This window comes from Anolis sagrei, chromosome 5 (assembly GCF_037176765.1).
Source record: "Anolis sagrei isolate rAnoSag1 chromosome 5, rAnoSag1.mat, whole genome shotgun sequence".
Classification (NCBI taxonomy): domain Eukaryota; kingdom Metazoa; phylum Chordata; class Lepidosauria; order Squamata; family Dactyloidae; genus Anolis; species Anolis sagrei.
In genome coordinates this window covers 108,135,651-108,151,575 of record NC_090025.1, presented here as the reverse complement: position 1 = coordinate 108,151,575, position 15,925 = coordinate 108,135,651, and the positions used below count along the sequence as shown (strand labels likewise).

Below are 15,925 nucleotides of genomic sequence, written 5' to 3'. Positions count from 1 at the left end.
TTATTTGCTCAGTTTCTGTTGTCCATTCTAATAATTTTTTGTAAATTTTTGTAATTATTTTATTATTTGTCATCATAATAGTGTCCCAGAAACCTTCTTTAGCCCCAAAGTTTAGTTCTTTATCAGTCTTATAACAGTCCCGAATTTGCCTGTAGTTTAACCATGATAGGGTAGTAAAAATTTCTTTAATCTCATTTTCTTCTTTCAATTCATATTTCCCATTCTCTTTCCTCAATAAGTCCTCATATGTTGGCCAGGTCTCCCAGCCTAGCTCTCTCCTGTGAAAAGCTTCCAGAGGTGACAGCCATAGTGGTGTGTTGCTGTAAAATCTTCTTTTATATTTTTCCCATATTTTAATTAGTCCCGCTCTAATATAATGGTTAGTAAAATTTTTTTCAATTTTAATTTTATCATACCGCAGATAGGCATGCCAGCCCCGTCTCAGGTCTGCCCCTTCTAATGTCAACACATTCTTCTTTATTAATGTAGTCCAGTCTTTAATCCAGCTAAGTCCGCATGCTTCATAATATGTTTTCAAATCAGGTAATCCAAATCCGCCTCTTCTTTTTTCATCTAATAAGACCAATCGTTTTATTCTTGGTTTCTTTCCTTGCCATATAAATTTGGAAATATCCTTATTCCATGTGTTAAAGATACTCATATTTCTGATTATTGGCAGGGATTGAAAAAGGAATAGCATTTTTGGTAGTATATTCATTTTGATTACCGAGATTCGGCCTAATAAAGATAATTTGAGGTTTTTCCAGTTGTCCAAATCTTTTCTAATTTCTTTCCATTTTTGTTCATAGTTATTTTTCATTAGCTGGGAGTTTTTGGCTGTCAGCGTGATCCCCAAATATTTTATCTTTTCGACTACCTGAAATTCTGTCAGTTTTGCGAGTTCTTCTTTTTTGCTTTTTGAGAGATTTTTTGTTAATACCATTGTCTTTTTCTTATTGATTTTTAATCCTGCTACCCTCCCATATTGCTCAAATTTGTCCAACCATTTTGAAATATTTTCTGTTGGATTATTAATGATGCAGATTATGTCGTCTGCGTAGGCTCTTACTTTATAGTTTTCCTTGTTGATTCTGATCCCTTTTAATTCTGGGTCGTTTCTTATATTATTTAATAGAATTTCTATTGCCATTATAAATAAAAGGGGCGATAGTGGACACCCCTGTCTTGTTCCTTTATTTATTTTTATGTTCTTCGATTCTTGTTGGTTTATTAAAATTTTTGCCTCTTGGGAATCATATATTGCATCTATGGCATTAATGAATTGGTATCCGAGGTCTATTTCCTTCATTAAAAATTTTAAGTAGTCCCAGTTAAGGTTATCAAATGCTTTTTCAGCATCTAAACTAAGTAGAGCTAATTCTTCTTGATTATGTCTTTCGTAATATTCGATTGTGTTTAAAATAGTTCTCACATTGTCTTTAATTTGCCTATTTGGGAGGAAGCCAGATTGTTCTTCTTTTACCCATTCATTTAGGAAGGTCTTTAGTCTTTCAGCTAGAATACTCGCAAAGATTTTGTAATCTGTGTTTAACAAAGAGATAGGCCTATAATTCTTGACATCTCGTGGATCTTGCTTTTCTTTATGTATCATTGTGATGTGGGCTAGTTTCCATGATTCTGGACGACGGACAACAGGGCAACAGGATCGACGGATTGAAGGGGACGACGGGGGACGACGGAGAACATCAAAAGCGCTGACGACAGACAGAGCAAAGCTAAAGAAATTGGTGCATAGCAGGAGAGCAACGGAGAGGTGTTTTGGGTGAAGAACAGAAGAAAGAAGATAAAACAAAGACTCTAATATTAACTGAATTTTTCCAATCAATTCTATTTGACTCAGCCAACTTCAATCAATTGAGATATTTAAAAGGGAATGAAATAATTTAATTAAAACCAAGGTAATCAAGGCAACTAAGTCAATTGGAACTATAAGAATTAATTATTGTAATATAAATACTGCACTTTAGCAAAAGCCCACTAAATTGGGATCCTAAAAACTACACCAATAATCAGATAAATCAATTTGCAGATAAATCAATTTGCATATTTCTGAATTTATTAACAAATTTAAAGAAATTCATACAAATCACAATTCTGTAACATACAGCTATTAAATTAAGTAATATATTAACTGAATACAATTAACTGAAAGACAAAATGACTACACCAAAGACAAAATCGGAAAAAGAAAAAGAGGAACCAAAATTACCACAAAGAAGAAACTCTCTCCCAGATAACCCGAATCTAAAAGATATCTTGAAAGAAATACTAAGAATATCTGAAAGTCAAAAAGTAGCCCAAGAAAATCAGACAAAGTTTCAGGAAAAAATGCTGGAGATGAAAAATGAGATCTCAAACGAATTAAGTGAAATGAAAAAAAATTATAACTCAGTTCAACTTGACATCAATGTAATTAAACAGGATAAACAAGAACTAAAACAACAACAAGACATACTGCAAGAAAAAGTGAAGACCTTAGAGGCTACTTGTAGCAAACTTGAAGCAAGGCAAGAGAAATTAGAACAAAAAGAGACTGAATTTCAATTACGGTTCAGAAATATAGAGGAAGAACCGAAAGAAAATATAAGAAGTAAGATCTGTAAAATAATAGCTGATCTCTTAGAAGCTACAGAAGAAGACATTTCAGACGATATTGAGAAATCATACAGAATAATGACAAGTTATGCCAAAAAACATAAAGTGGCCCGTGACGTCATAGTGCACTTCTCCAGAAGAAGCCTGAGGGAAGAAATACTGAGGGAAAACAACAAGAATCCCCAGTCCTATAAAGGGAAGAAAGTCCTTATTCTGAAAGAATACCCAGTAAGCACGCTGATGAAGAGAAAGAAATACCAGTTCCTAGCGGATGAATTAAAGAAGAATCAGATCCGATTCAGATGGGAAAGATCAGAAGGAATGATGGTAACATATAAAGAGGAAAGAATTTGGATCACCTCTGAAGATAAAGCAAAAAACTTTCATAAAAAGTTGCTGAGAGACATAGAAAGGGACCGGTCACCAAATGATCCAGATGACAGAGATACGAAAAGAGCAAGATTCCTCTCCCCGACGCTGACCACGGCCATGACCCCAAACCCTCCTAAGCTGGACCTTGATCAACTGAACGAAACTAAATAAATAAAGATTAAAGATGCAGTTGAAGTGTTGGAGTGTTAATATTAATGGTTTGAACTCCCCGTTTAAACGAAAAAAAGTGTTTAATCAAATAAGAAAGGGTAAATTCGATTTAGTGGCACTTCAAGAAACTCATATAAATCAGAAACAAGTTTCAAATTTAATCCAGAAAAGTATAGGGATGGAATTTTACTCGGCTGCCAAAGAGAAGAAAAGAGGAGTAGTTATTTATGCAAACCCAAAATTAGACCCCAAATTAGCCTTTAAAGATGAAGATGGAAGAATGATAGGAATAACTCTAAATGAAAATGGTCAAACGATGCTCTTCTGTAATATATACGCTCCAAATGGGCCTAAAACAAGGTTCATTAAAGATCTACGAGAAAACCTTCTCAGTCAGAAATTTGATAACCTAATTATAGCAGGTGATTTTAATGGGGTGATGGAAGCAAAATTAGACAAATCAAAAAAGAAAAAGAAGAATCAAAATAGTAAAATGAGCCAATTACCTCAAAGATTTCTAAATTTGAAAGAAGAATTTGATCTGAATGACCTTTGGAGGAAAATACATCCAAAAGAAATTGACTACACTTTCTTCTCAGATCGACATGACTCGTGGTCTAGGATCGATATGATTTGGGCCTCAAATAATATACTCACAAAGACAGCAGACATTAAGATCCAACCTAGAACAATATCAGATCATTGCCCCATAGAATTTATATTAAATGAATCAAAGAAAACCTATAGATGGAGATTAAATGACAACCTCATAAAATCAGAAGAAGATATAAACAAAAACAAAGAAATTTTAAGAGAATACTTCCAATTAAATTCATCTCAAGAGGTTTCAATACAGACAATTTGGGATGCCAGTAAGGCAGTAATGAGGGGCCATTTTATTCAACAAAATGCAAATAAACAAAAATTAAGAAGACAAAAAATGGATAAGATAATCCAACAAATTAATACACTAGAAGGAAAATTAAAACAGAGCCCAACTGACAAAAAAATAAAACAAGAATTAAAACTCTGGCATACCCAAAGAGAGAAATTAGAAACAGAACAGTTAGCTAAACAGCTGAAGTTTATCAAACAAAGAGACTTCCAGCATGCAAACAAACCTGGAAGATGGCTTTCCAGGAGAATCCAACAGAAGAAACAGAGACAAATAATAACAGAAATAGAAACAGAGGGTAAACATTTTACAAACAACCAAGATATTATAAAACAATTCTATAAATATTACCAAAAACTTTATGCTAATGACCAGATAAAAAAAGAAGAAGTTATGGCCTTCCTAAGTAAACAAAATCTATCAAAAATAACAGACCAACAAAGACTAAAACTGAACAAAGAAGTAACTGAGGAAGAAATTAAAAAGGCAATAACTAAAATGGACGGGAACAAAGCTCCGGGCCCAGACGGCTTTACAGCATCTTACTATAAAGTTATGAAAGATGAACTAACCCCACATCTATTAAAATTAATGAATGGAATCCTGACTCAAAAAATAAAAAAATAAAAGAAAACAAGCTTGGCAGGATACACCTGAGAATGAGGCTATCTATCAGTTGTTTGGAATTTTTATTTAGAATCCCCCCTTTATTTATTTATTTGCCAGCCTCTTGTGTCCGTTTCCAGAGTTGACATTTCCAACATGGTGCTCTAAATGCAGTCATCAAGATTTCAGTATTTATTTATTTATTTATTCCACTTTGACCTATCCTGTCCTAAGTATCAAGCCATTACTTGGATACTCAGAATTGCATCATTGTGGAACCAGAGCTTGAGATGCTAGAATTCCCTGAAGCTGAATGATGTGAGCCTGGCCAACATTGGTGGCTCCTAAGTACTGGGGTATCAGTTGCATCTATGTGGGTCACACATTTCCTGGGCTATTGCACTGATGCGGTAGCATATTCCAGCATTAGGGTGACTCTTATAGAGGGAGGAGTCAGAGGCCTTTATGACTTCCCACTTTATGGAAATGGGAGGTGCTTGGGAAGGGTAATTGGGAACAATCAGAACAAAAAGTCACAGGGTACATTTACACTGTGGAATTATCCATTTTAAGTGCCAGGATGTAAAATTATGGGAGTCTTTAGCCTTCTCTACCCAAGAGTGCTTGAACTGTGGTGTTGGAGGAAAGTTCTGAGAGTGCCTTGGACCACGAGAAGATCCAACCAGTCCATACTTCAGGAAATAAAGCCTGACTGCTCATTGGAGAGAAGGATATTAGAGGCAAAGATGAAGTACTTTGGCACATAATGAGAAGATAGGAAAGCTTGGAGAAGACAATTATGCTGGGGAAAAAGGAAGGAAAAAGGAAGAGGGGCCAACCAAGGGCAAAATGGATGGATGGTATCCTTGAAGTAACTGGCTTGACCTAGGAGGAGCTAGGGCGGGTGGTGACGGCCGACAGGGAGCTCTGGCGTGGGCTGGTCCATGAGGTCATGAAGAGTCGGAAGTGACTGAATGAATGAACAACAACCCAAGAATACTGATGCCTCACAAATCCTGGATTCCATAGTATTTAGCCATGGCAGTTAAATAGGGGTCAAACTCAGTGCCGTTGTAACAGGCATACTGGGCAATTCCTCCCCCCACTCCCTGGACATAGGGGCCCCATGCTAATTTATGGACAAACCAGAATTTAACACTAATCTTCTGATCACCTGTCTCATTTGACAAATGTCCTGTTAACTTGGTAGACGGAGAAAAATTCCAACTTGTAGTGGAGAGTTGGCATGTCCTCGGGGGAGGCTCTGCTCTCAGTCCCTCCTCCTTTGCAGGTGCAGTTGGTGGGGACGAGAGACAGGGCCTTCTAAGTGATGGCCCCTCAGCTGTGGAACTCCATCCTCAGTGAAATCAGATCAGCTCCCTCCCTCCTGACCTTTAAGAAGAAATTAAAAATGTGGTTGTGGGACCAAGCCTTTGGACAATAAACACAGTGAAATAAGTGATATGGAACAAGTGCAATTACAACCAGAATGGCTCCTAGGCTAAGATTTTGGATTGTGTGGTTTTAATAATTGATTTTAATGTTTAGATGTTTTAACTTTTTGGCTTATAATGCAATTGTTTATTTTATTTGTATATCTGTGTTATGCAGCATTGATTTTTTGCCTATTGTATGCCACTTTGTGTCCCCTTTGAAGTGAGAAGGGTGGGATATAAATATAGCAGATAAATAAATAATACACCCTACATTTGTGCTTCACACCATTTGCATCCCCCAGTCTGTTGTAAGTGACTCTGCAAGTGAAAAATAGTGGCCTGTCCAAAGTTACCCAATGAGCATTACACCAAAATTGGGAAGATGCATTTTATTTGGAAGATTATAACCTGTGGTATTGTAATTATACAATTTTATTTATTTTTCACCAAAATTAGTATTTCAATTGATTTCTCTCATTTACACATGTAATGCAGCATCATTACTTGTGCTCCCAAGCCAGGACAACTATGTTCATGGCTATTGCAACAGCTAAGTATGTAGATGCTCATGAAATACTTTCACGGAGTTGTTTTGTGACCTGCTAATGCTTTCACCAGACACGTTCCCTTCCCCATTCCCTAAATATGCCTTGATAGACATTACAGTCAGCCCTCCACATTTACCGGGGTTAGGGAGACAAGACTACTGTGAAAATGAAAAACTACGAATAAGAAGATGCCATTTTTATTTGAGAATTCATCTCTGGGAGCCTCTGGATTCTCCAGCATGACACAATCAATTTCCACCAGATGTTGATCATTGAGTCACACTTGAGGACCTAGACATTCCTAGAGAGAATACTTCTCTGGGAATCTCTGCATCCTTCAGCACAACTCTATAATCAACTTCTAGTGAAGTTGACTATAGAGTTGCCCTGGAAAATCAAGAACTTTCTTTCTAGAGAGAACATTTTAATAAAAGCCATGAATGATCAAATCCACAAGAGTCAAACCAGCAAAAGTGGAGAACCAACTGCAGTACCAGAAATGTCACATCTTCTACTGTTAATATTTACCAGGATTGAAAGTATGGATGCTTGGGAGAAGGAAATATTGTTCTTGTGTGCAATCTGCTTTTTTTTCAGGCTATCCAAATGGTAGACATAGGTTATGTGTTGGTAAACAAGCCAATACATATTTTTTGGCACAACTGCTGATCCACAAAACTAAATGCAGATCTTCCCATCCCTGTTTCTGATGTTCTAGGCAATGCAGCACACATGAGATGTGGACCCAGCTTTTGGGAAGATGCATTTTATTTGGAAGATTATAACCTGTGGTTTGTAACGTAATTATACAATTTTATTTATTTTTCACAAGATATAGTTTGGGAAATAACATCCAGACAACACTCAGTTATGCAACTCTTGAGAACAAACCTTTTTTGATTGCTTGCATAACTAGAGTTGAACCACATTAAAGCATTTAGTGCATGGCTGCCAGTTGGAAGATATGCATTAAAGAAAAGGAAGAAACTAACCCGCACAAATACACAACATGACATATGTGGCTTATTAGCTTTGGAGCCAGGAAATGACATCATGCACCAGTTAAAAGAGCTCTTCATTCAGTATATGAGGTCTGTATGATACGGCCCAGCACATTCCTGCATGTAGAAATATACTGAGTATAGCATTTGAGGGTTATAAAGAAAAGTAAAGAAGCTTAACCATCTGTAGTTCATGGGACATCTGCTGGATCAAAGGGACAAGGAATAATAGATCCAGAAAGCTTAAATATGTAGAAGGTGCATCTGTTGAGAATCTAGGAAACCTACTGAAAAATACCTTGACTTAAATATTATCATATGGTTTCTTCTTGATTGAAATAATGCCATCTAACATAGTACTTATGTTGTGTTTGAGTATTTAAAGCCCTGGATTGTTGTAGTAAGAAATCTGTAAAATAGGGGGTTAAACTAGATATACAGTGAGCCCTTCGGCTTTGCTTCACTTTGGTTACAGAATCCTGCTTGGTTACCAAAATCCATGAATGCTCAAATTAAATTATACACAATAGCACTGGATATAACATGCCAAAATCTAGGGACCTTGTCACATTGAGATATAATCCATTTATACCAATATGCATCCCATATTTTTAAAGAACTGGATGCATACTGTATTGAGACAAGATGCATACTCTCCCCATCACATCCAATTACAGACAGTCCCTGAGTTAAAAACATCCGACTTACAAATGACTCAAAGTTGCAAACGGGGGTGAGACAAAAGGAAGGGAGAGAAATATACCCCTAGGAAGGGGAATTCACTCCTGGAAGAGTTATTATCATGGGGAAAAGGTGTCTCTACCAAAGCTTTGTCACCAATCCATATTTCCACAACAAGCCACATTTTTCAAAATTCAATTCTCACAGGGACAGAAAGTGAGGTGAAATCTTCTGAACAGGGGCACAGGAAGCAAAACATACACCACAGAGGTGTTAACCCTTCCCTTTGCTACCCAAAGCTTATATGTATATTATTTATTTACTTTATTTCTATACTGCTTTTCTCAGCCCTTAGGCGACTCAAAGCGGTTTTATATTAGGCTTGGTTGATTTAAAAAAATGGTTCAAAACTCGTTTCAGATGTAGGGGGCACTGGTGGTTCGATTCAGAATTGAATTCCGAATTTTTCCCAATTTTTTTGGGACTTTCCAAAATTTCCGAAATTTCCGAATCGCTTCGTTAAAGGTGGACGTGATTGCACAATATGTGAAAAACTGCATAGGCATGAAAGTATGGGATTTCTAGTGTCTTCTTAGGCAACTCACAGCAAACAAAGAAAACAAGAAATAGCCCTGAGAACTTTATGGGCCTTTTGAGCAGATTTCACTTGTCAGGGAAGTATATGCAGGAAAGAATGGGATTTCTAGTGTCTTCTTAGGCAACTCACAGCAAAGAAACAAAGAAAAAAAAGTATCAGGCAGCCAGCCAAGAATGGCTGGCAACAGCCCTTCTTCCTTTCTGCTTGCTTGCTTGCCCACCGTGCTCTTCTTCCAACCTCCCTTCCCTTGGTCTTTGTTTTTTTCTTCCCCTTTCCCTTTCCCCTTCTCCCTTCTTCCTTCTCTTCCCGGCAGCGAATGACCCTCTGAGCCATGTGCTCCTTTTTATATGTAGCAATCACCGCTAGTGCCAAAACCCCTCCTCTCCCCAATACTTCTCCCCTGATTGGCTGCGAGGGGAGGCAAGGAGCCTCCCAGCCTCCCAGCAGGCTAGAGGGCTGAAAATACACGGAACCATTTCCAACTCACTTTGTGAGTTGGAACAAAAATGGCAGAGAAAGCTTCGGAAAGGCAAAGGGACTTCCGGGTTTTTAAAATGCTTAGAAATCACTTCAAAAAGGTAACTTTAATGAAATTATTATGAGAAACGGGTAATCCAACACGGCTCTATCCATGCCTAATGTATATATATTACACACACACACATCTGGTCTTACACTTGAAAAATGTACCTGTTCCAAGTTACAAACAAATTGAACTTAATGTATTGTCGAAGGCTTTTATGGCCGGAATCACTGGGTTGTTGTAGGTTTTTTTGGGCTATATGGCCATGTTCTAAAGGCATTTTCTCCTTGAACTTAAGAACAAACCTACATAACCTATCTTGTTTGTAATGTAAGGATTACTTGTATTACAATTTCTACGATTTGAAAATGCTGTGTGTTGACTCATCATGCCATGAAAGATTGGCTCCTTCCAATCTGTGTGAATGCCTCCCTCCATCACTTTTTATTTTTCCTCCCTAATTTTGCACAGTGACATAACCTTGAAGTTTCAATTTACCGTTCTTGTAAGATTTTAGCTGACGGAATGCATACTGATTTTTTTGATCACACGTAAAAACAGCACTTCAGCAATGTATAAAGTCACAGTAATTTTTAAAAAACACGATGAGAATCCCTTGTGTATTTACCCTGTTTCTGTGATGCTTTGCAGGCAGATTACTGACAGAATGGAGCAAATGTGATAGGACCCGTTTGGGACCATGTTCAAAGAGTCTCCGAAACAGAGTATATCCCAATGTGATAAGGTCCAAGAGTAGCTTTTTGTATTTGGGAGAAGAGCTATTTTAAAGCCACAGGTAATGACATCCATGGATAGAGAATCTGTGGGCATGGAGTGTTTTCTGTATTCCTTTGATTATTTCTCCCAGAGCAGGAGTTTTCAAAGAGCCATACTCTAGCAATCTGGCTTTTAAATTAACTCCATATTTATTTTGCAATGATTAGCTGCAAAAAAAGCACACTATATGCAAGATAGAAAGGTGTGAGAAATCATGTGGTATGAAAAACATATGCCTTTTACCACTTGGAGGAGCCCTTATCAAAAAAAGAGGCCAAACATTATTGCCTACTTAGTCAATATTATCCATTGATGTAGGCAATTTGTATGGAAATTTTGGGCTAAAGGAGGAGACACTATAGAGTTCAATAACTGAATTTTGCATCTCATTGATAAAATATAGTTGTGGGGCATGATTAGCTAGTTTAAACTGGGGCTGTGGGTACTGGGACCATGAGCACTGAGAGATATATCTCAATTCCAACAATATTTCCATATACAAAACAACAGAAATGAAATGCCAAATGTAACATGATATCTTTGGAACCAGTACATAGTAGACATGTGCACGAAATTTGTTCCTACTGTTCCAATAATTTCTTTTGTGCTTTCCATTTCTTCAGAAGCATGAAATGGGACGCTCCCTCCCCACATGAAAATCTGCTTGATAGGAAAGCCTACTTTTGTGTGCATCTGAACTTGCTTCCTTGCCTTGGAAAGTGTGTGTGTTTGTGTGTTTGTGTGGTGGACTGTACAGGCAGGCATGCCCGGAGCTTGGCTGCAGGTGCACTCAGGGCCTGCCTGCACACCCTGCCACATACACTCTCTCCTTGGAAAGTGTGTGTGTGTGTGTGTGTGTGTGGTGGGGTGCGCAGGCAGGCCCAGAAAGCATGCACACCTGCCATTGCCTACAGCCACATGCCTCTTACATACCCTAGAGTAGAAATAGCAGGTGCCAGGTAAGAAGAACACATGCCGGGAAGGGGAGCCAGTGGGTGGGAAGCTCCTCTCTCCGTAATGGTCTGATTTTTGGGCTCCAAAAAATAAGAACCGAAAATAACCCTCTCAATTTTGGAAGGCTTACAAAAATGGATTGGGGACCCCAACAAAAGCTGGTATATGAAACAGAACAAATTTTGCCCCAAATGTCCATGTCTAGTACATAACATCATGCATCAGTTAGAAGAGCTCTTCATTAAGTATATAAGATTTGTATGACACAGCCTGAAACATTCCTGTGTATTCCTATATGATGAGCTTTTGCTCAGACTACGATGTAACCTGCTAGGAAAAGGTCTCCACAATTTAATGTACATTTTAAATAAGACAAATAAATAATAGTTTTGCTACACAAATGATCTCTCCCCTCATTATGAAGAACACTACTATCTAAAGCAGGAGTCCTCAAACTAAGGCCTGGGGGTCGGATACGGCTCTCCAAGGTCATTTACCTGACCCTCACTCAGGGTCAAACTAAGTCTGAAACGACTTGAAAGCACACAACAACAACAACAACCCTATCTCATCAGCCAAAAGCAGGCCCACACTTCCCATTGAAATACTAATAAGTTTATATTGGTTAAAATTGTTCTTCATTTTAATTATTGTATTGTTTTAAAGTGTTTTTTGCACTACAAATAAGATATGTGCAGTGTACACAGGAATTCATTCATTTTTTTTTCCAAATTATAATCTGGCCCTCCAACAGTTTGAGGGACTGTGACCTGGCCTTCTGTTTAAGAAGTGTGAGGACCCCTGATCTAAAGAGTAAATTTTTTTCCTGTTTTCTATTGCATCCAAACTAAGGATATACATTTTTATACATTTTGATCTTGCAGGTAAAAAAAACCCAACAATTTCTCTACTTGCTGCAAACAAATTGTGGAAAACAAGTACTATTTTTAGGGACCATTCACAACTTATTTTGTACAAAAAAGAGCACAGATTTATATATTTCTTTATTGCTCAGAATAATTGTTCAAGAGCCTTTTGTTTGGTGAAAAACATGTCATTTTATGTTTTAAAAAACCCAAAACCAAAACCCAACATACAAATGGAATAGGTTACAGAATAGGTTCCCAACTGAAAAGATTTTTTGCCAGTGTTGGATTTTCTCTGTCAGAGCTTCCTGATTTTCATTTTCTAACCATTTTTGAAACATTAGTAATAGTCTTTATTTATTTATTTATTTATTTATTTATTTATTGCATTTATATCTCGCCTTTCTTACCCCAAAAAGGACTCAGGGTGGCTCACAAAAGAGGCACATATACATAAGATAAAATCAAACATATACATTAAAACTAATAATTAAAAGATGTTGATCTTAAAACCAATTAATTAAAACCATGCAATCCAAAGGTATATTCCATGAGCCATTCTGGTTGTAAATTGTACTATACCATAGTCACTTATTGCACTGAGAATTTCTATCTAAAGGTTTGGTCCCACATCCATGTCTTCACTTCCTCTCAGAAAGCCAGGAGAGAGAGAACTGATCTAATTTCACTTGGGAGGGAGTTCCACCACTAAGAAGGCCCTGTCTCTCATCCCCACCAATTATGCCTGTGAAAGATGTGGGACCAAGAGCAGGGCCTCCCCCGAAGATTGAGATGGTTCATAGAATGGGATACGTTTGGACAGGTAACCAACTACTATGCCAAAATACAACCTGAAGAATATCCTTGTACAATTAAAGACAATGTAAAACTCAATTTGCTTTACTGACCAGAAGCCAAAGGAATTCTAGAATGAAGATAGGAATATTATCAAGAAGGCAATAAAAATGACACCATTTTCAGCCAAAAAGAAAGTAAAGCCTTAATGGATGATAGCTGAAACTATTAAAGCAATTAAGGACAGAAAAAAGACAGAAATTGGGTCAGAATCCTAAATACAACTATCCAGGGACACATAGAACGACTATAAAAATTAATACAGAAAAAAGATGACAATAAAAAGGAAGAATAGGAGACCTCTTCTACAAGATCAGAACTCAATGGGAACTGTAAACCAAGAGTGGGGATGCTATACAATTAGAAGGAGAACACATTGCATAGTCAAGTACATATAAAAAGACAATAGAAACAATACAGTGGAGAACTATATTAAACGTCCTATGCTTGACATCCTAAAGACACAAATTTGTTCTGTCAGCACAAAATGAAAACTGGAAATTCAAATAGAAAACTGAAGTTGGGAACAGGAGGAGAAGTCTCAGCTTGGCTTCAATGTCAGAAATAACAGCATGGGACAATGTTTCCTATTTTATTCAAGTCTCCCATTATGTGTTCCAAACATACTAAAATCTAGAAGTCTTTTTAATATTTCTAGATAAAATCTTATCTGGCAGGCAAAACTTGTGACATTATTAATTTTTATTGCCTGTGGTGACCCAGCCAATCACCCTATTACCAGCAGATCTTGCAGACCGAGGGCCATAGCCACCCTGATTTGAATCTATCCATCTGTAATGCAGTCTTATTTTCTTATTGCTTTATGGTCTTTTCTAGTGAACCATGTCTTCTCGTGATATGGCCAAAACTACAGTCTCATTTTGAATCACCTTGGATTCTGTGAAGAGTTCAGGCTTGATATGCTGTATGACCCCTTTGCTCTAAGATCCATTTGTTTATCTTTCAAGTAGTTCAGGGTATTTACATACCATATATACTTGAGTATAAGCTGACCCGAATATAAGCCAAGGCACCTAATTTTACCACAAAAAACTGGGAAAACATATTGAGTCGAGTATAGGCCGAGGGTGGGAAATGCAGCCGCTACAGGTAAATTTCAAAATAAAAATAGATACCAATAAAATTACATTAATTGAGGCATCAGGAGCTGAAATGTTTTTTAATATTTACATAAAACTGTAATTTGAGATAAGACTGCCCAACTCTGATTAAACCATTACATATCTTCAGTGTAAATGTACTTACGTATCCTTCCAACAATAATAAAGAGAGTAAAATAATAAATATATTAATAAAGTAAAATAATGGAAATGCAATAATAACAGTAATAATAGAGTAGAATAATAAATGTAATAATAGAGTAAAATAATACATGCAATAATAATAAAGTAAAATAATAAATGTAATAATAATCATAAATAGAGTAAAATAATACATGTAATAATAATAATAATAATAATAATAATAATAATAATAAGGTAAAATACTGTAAATGTAATAATAATAAAGAGAGTAAAATAATGCATGAAATAAAAATAATACTAATAACAGAGTAAAATAATAAATAACCTTGACTCGAGTATAAGCTGAGGGGAGCTTTTTCAACCTAAAAAAGGGGCTGAAAAACTAGGCTTATACTCGAGTATATACAGTAACTCTTCTTCAGCACCACATTTCCAATGAGTTGATACTCTTCCTATGAATCTTCTTCATTGTTTAGCTTTTACAACCATATGTTAAAACCAGAAATATGGTGTCATGGACATATGTGACTTTGGCATCCAATGATATACTAACTCAGCAATAAGGATGTCAAATACTGCCATTAGGCACATTCAACACAACTGTTGAATAAGATATTTTCTCCCTTTTGACAAGAACTGAATTCTCCTAGTTTGGCTTGAAACACACTAAAAAATAAATCAAACAAACAAAAAGCGGAGCTTGCTATTTAATGGGAGCCCACAGCAAAGCATAAACAGAGGCATATTTGTATTGGGGCCAATGATTATTCTATCAAGCTGCCATCACAGCTCTTAAAAATGTCGTATTTACCATAAATCTTGAACTACTATCTGAAGAGAATGAAACCATTCTTACTCCAAGAGCTTACTGACCGCACCACTTTCTTCTGAAAAGAAACTGTATGCATAGAAAATGTAAATAAATACATCGAACTAAATCAGACATCCCTTTTGTTAAACTACTAATGCTAGATGTTAGATTTCTCTGTGTTAGGAGCAAGTCTGTCTAGGAACTGATTAGCATACCACTATATTTACAAGCAAAATAGTACATTATTTATTTGATGTCTGGGTATGCACTGCCAGATGCAAGAAAGCAGATAAAACACAAACTGATTTTAGCAAACCCATTTGGAATCTGGTTTGTTTGAAGTTCTCAGGAGTCAAAAAAGAAAAGACAGTGTGCTTCAAAGATAGAAAGAAAGCCTTTTCTTACTTACATGGCCTGAAAAAGTTCCGAACAGCTGGAGCCTCTGGATTATAATGTATGCAGATGCCGTGTTTGGTTTAGCCTTCCCTCATTCTCCACCCCAAACCTTGGCACTAAAATCTCTGCAATACTTGAGCTTGATAAGTAATTTCCTGGTTCCCCTTTTACGAAACTCTCACATAGTTAATCACTGGTCCACTCTTGACACTGGAAGAATGCATAGCAGGTTGTGTGCCTTGCAACTGATAGTGAAGATGGGCAACGGCTTCTCTGCTGCTTTGGTCCGAAGAGAAAGAGAAGGAAAGAATCTCTCTGATAATCCACTTTCCCTGCTGAAAACGTATGGTATCCTCTGACTCAGCCTTAGATGCATATTTCAGCAATAACATCAGAACAAACAATTGTTGCAGATAAATTATAGCATGTCATGTGAAGTATGCTGACTTTGTCATGCTAATATCTTGAAGAGTCAAAGAAAGGAGCCTTTGCACAGCTTTCAGAGTGATGTTCATGGAGTTTCTGTGTACAAATCTTCCACAATTCAGTTCCAA

The 15,925-nt window shown here is 36.8% G+C and overlaps 1 protein-coding gene across 1 annotated transcript in view; it reads right to left on the bottom strand.

Moving 5' to 3' along the window:
* Positions 1-15,696, bottom strand: part of C1QTNF7 (C1q and TNF related 7) — a 43,964-nt gene extending 28,268 nt beyond the window's left edge. Inside the window, exon 1 of the mRNA XM_060776151.2 lies at positions 15,385-15,696. The gene's annotated coding sequence lies outside the window, so the exon portion shown is untranslated. The remainder of the gene's footprint in view (positions 1-15,384) is intronic.
* Between the last annotated feature and the right edge of the window lie 229 nt (positions 15,697-15,925).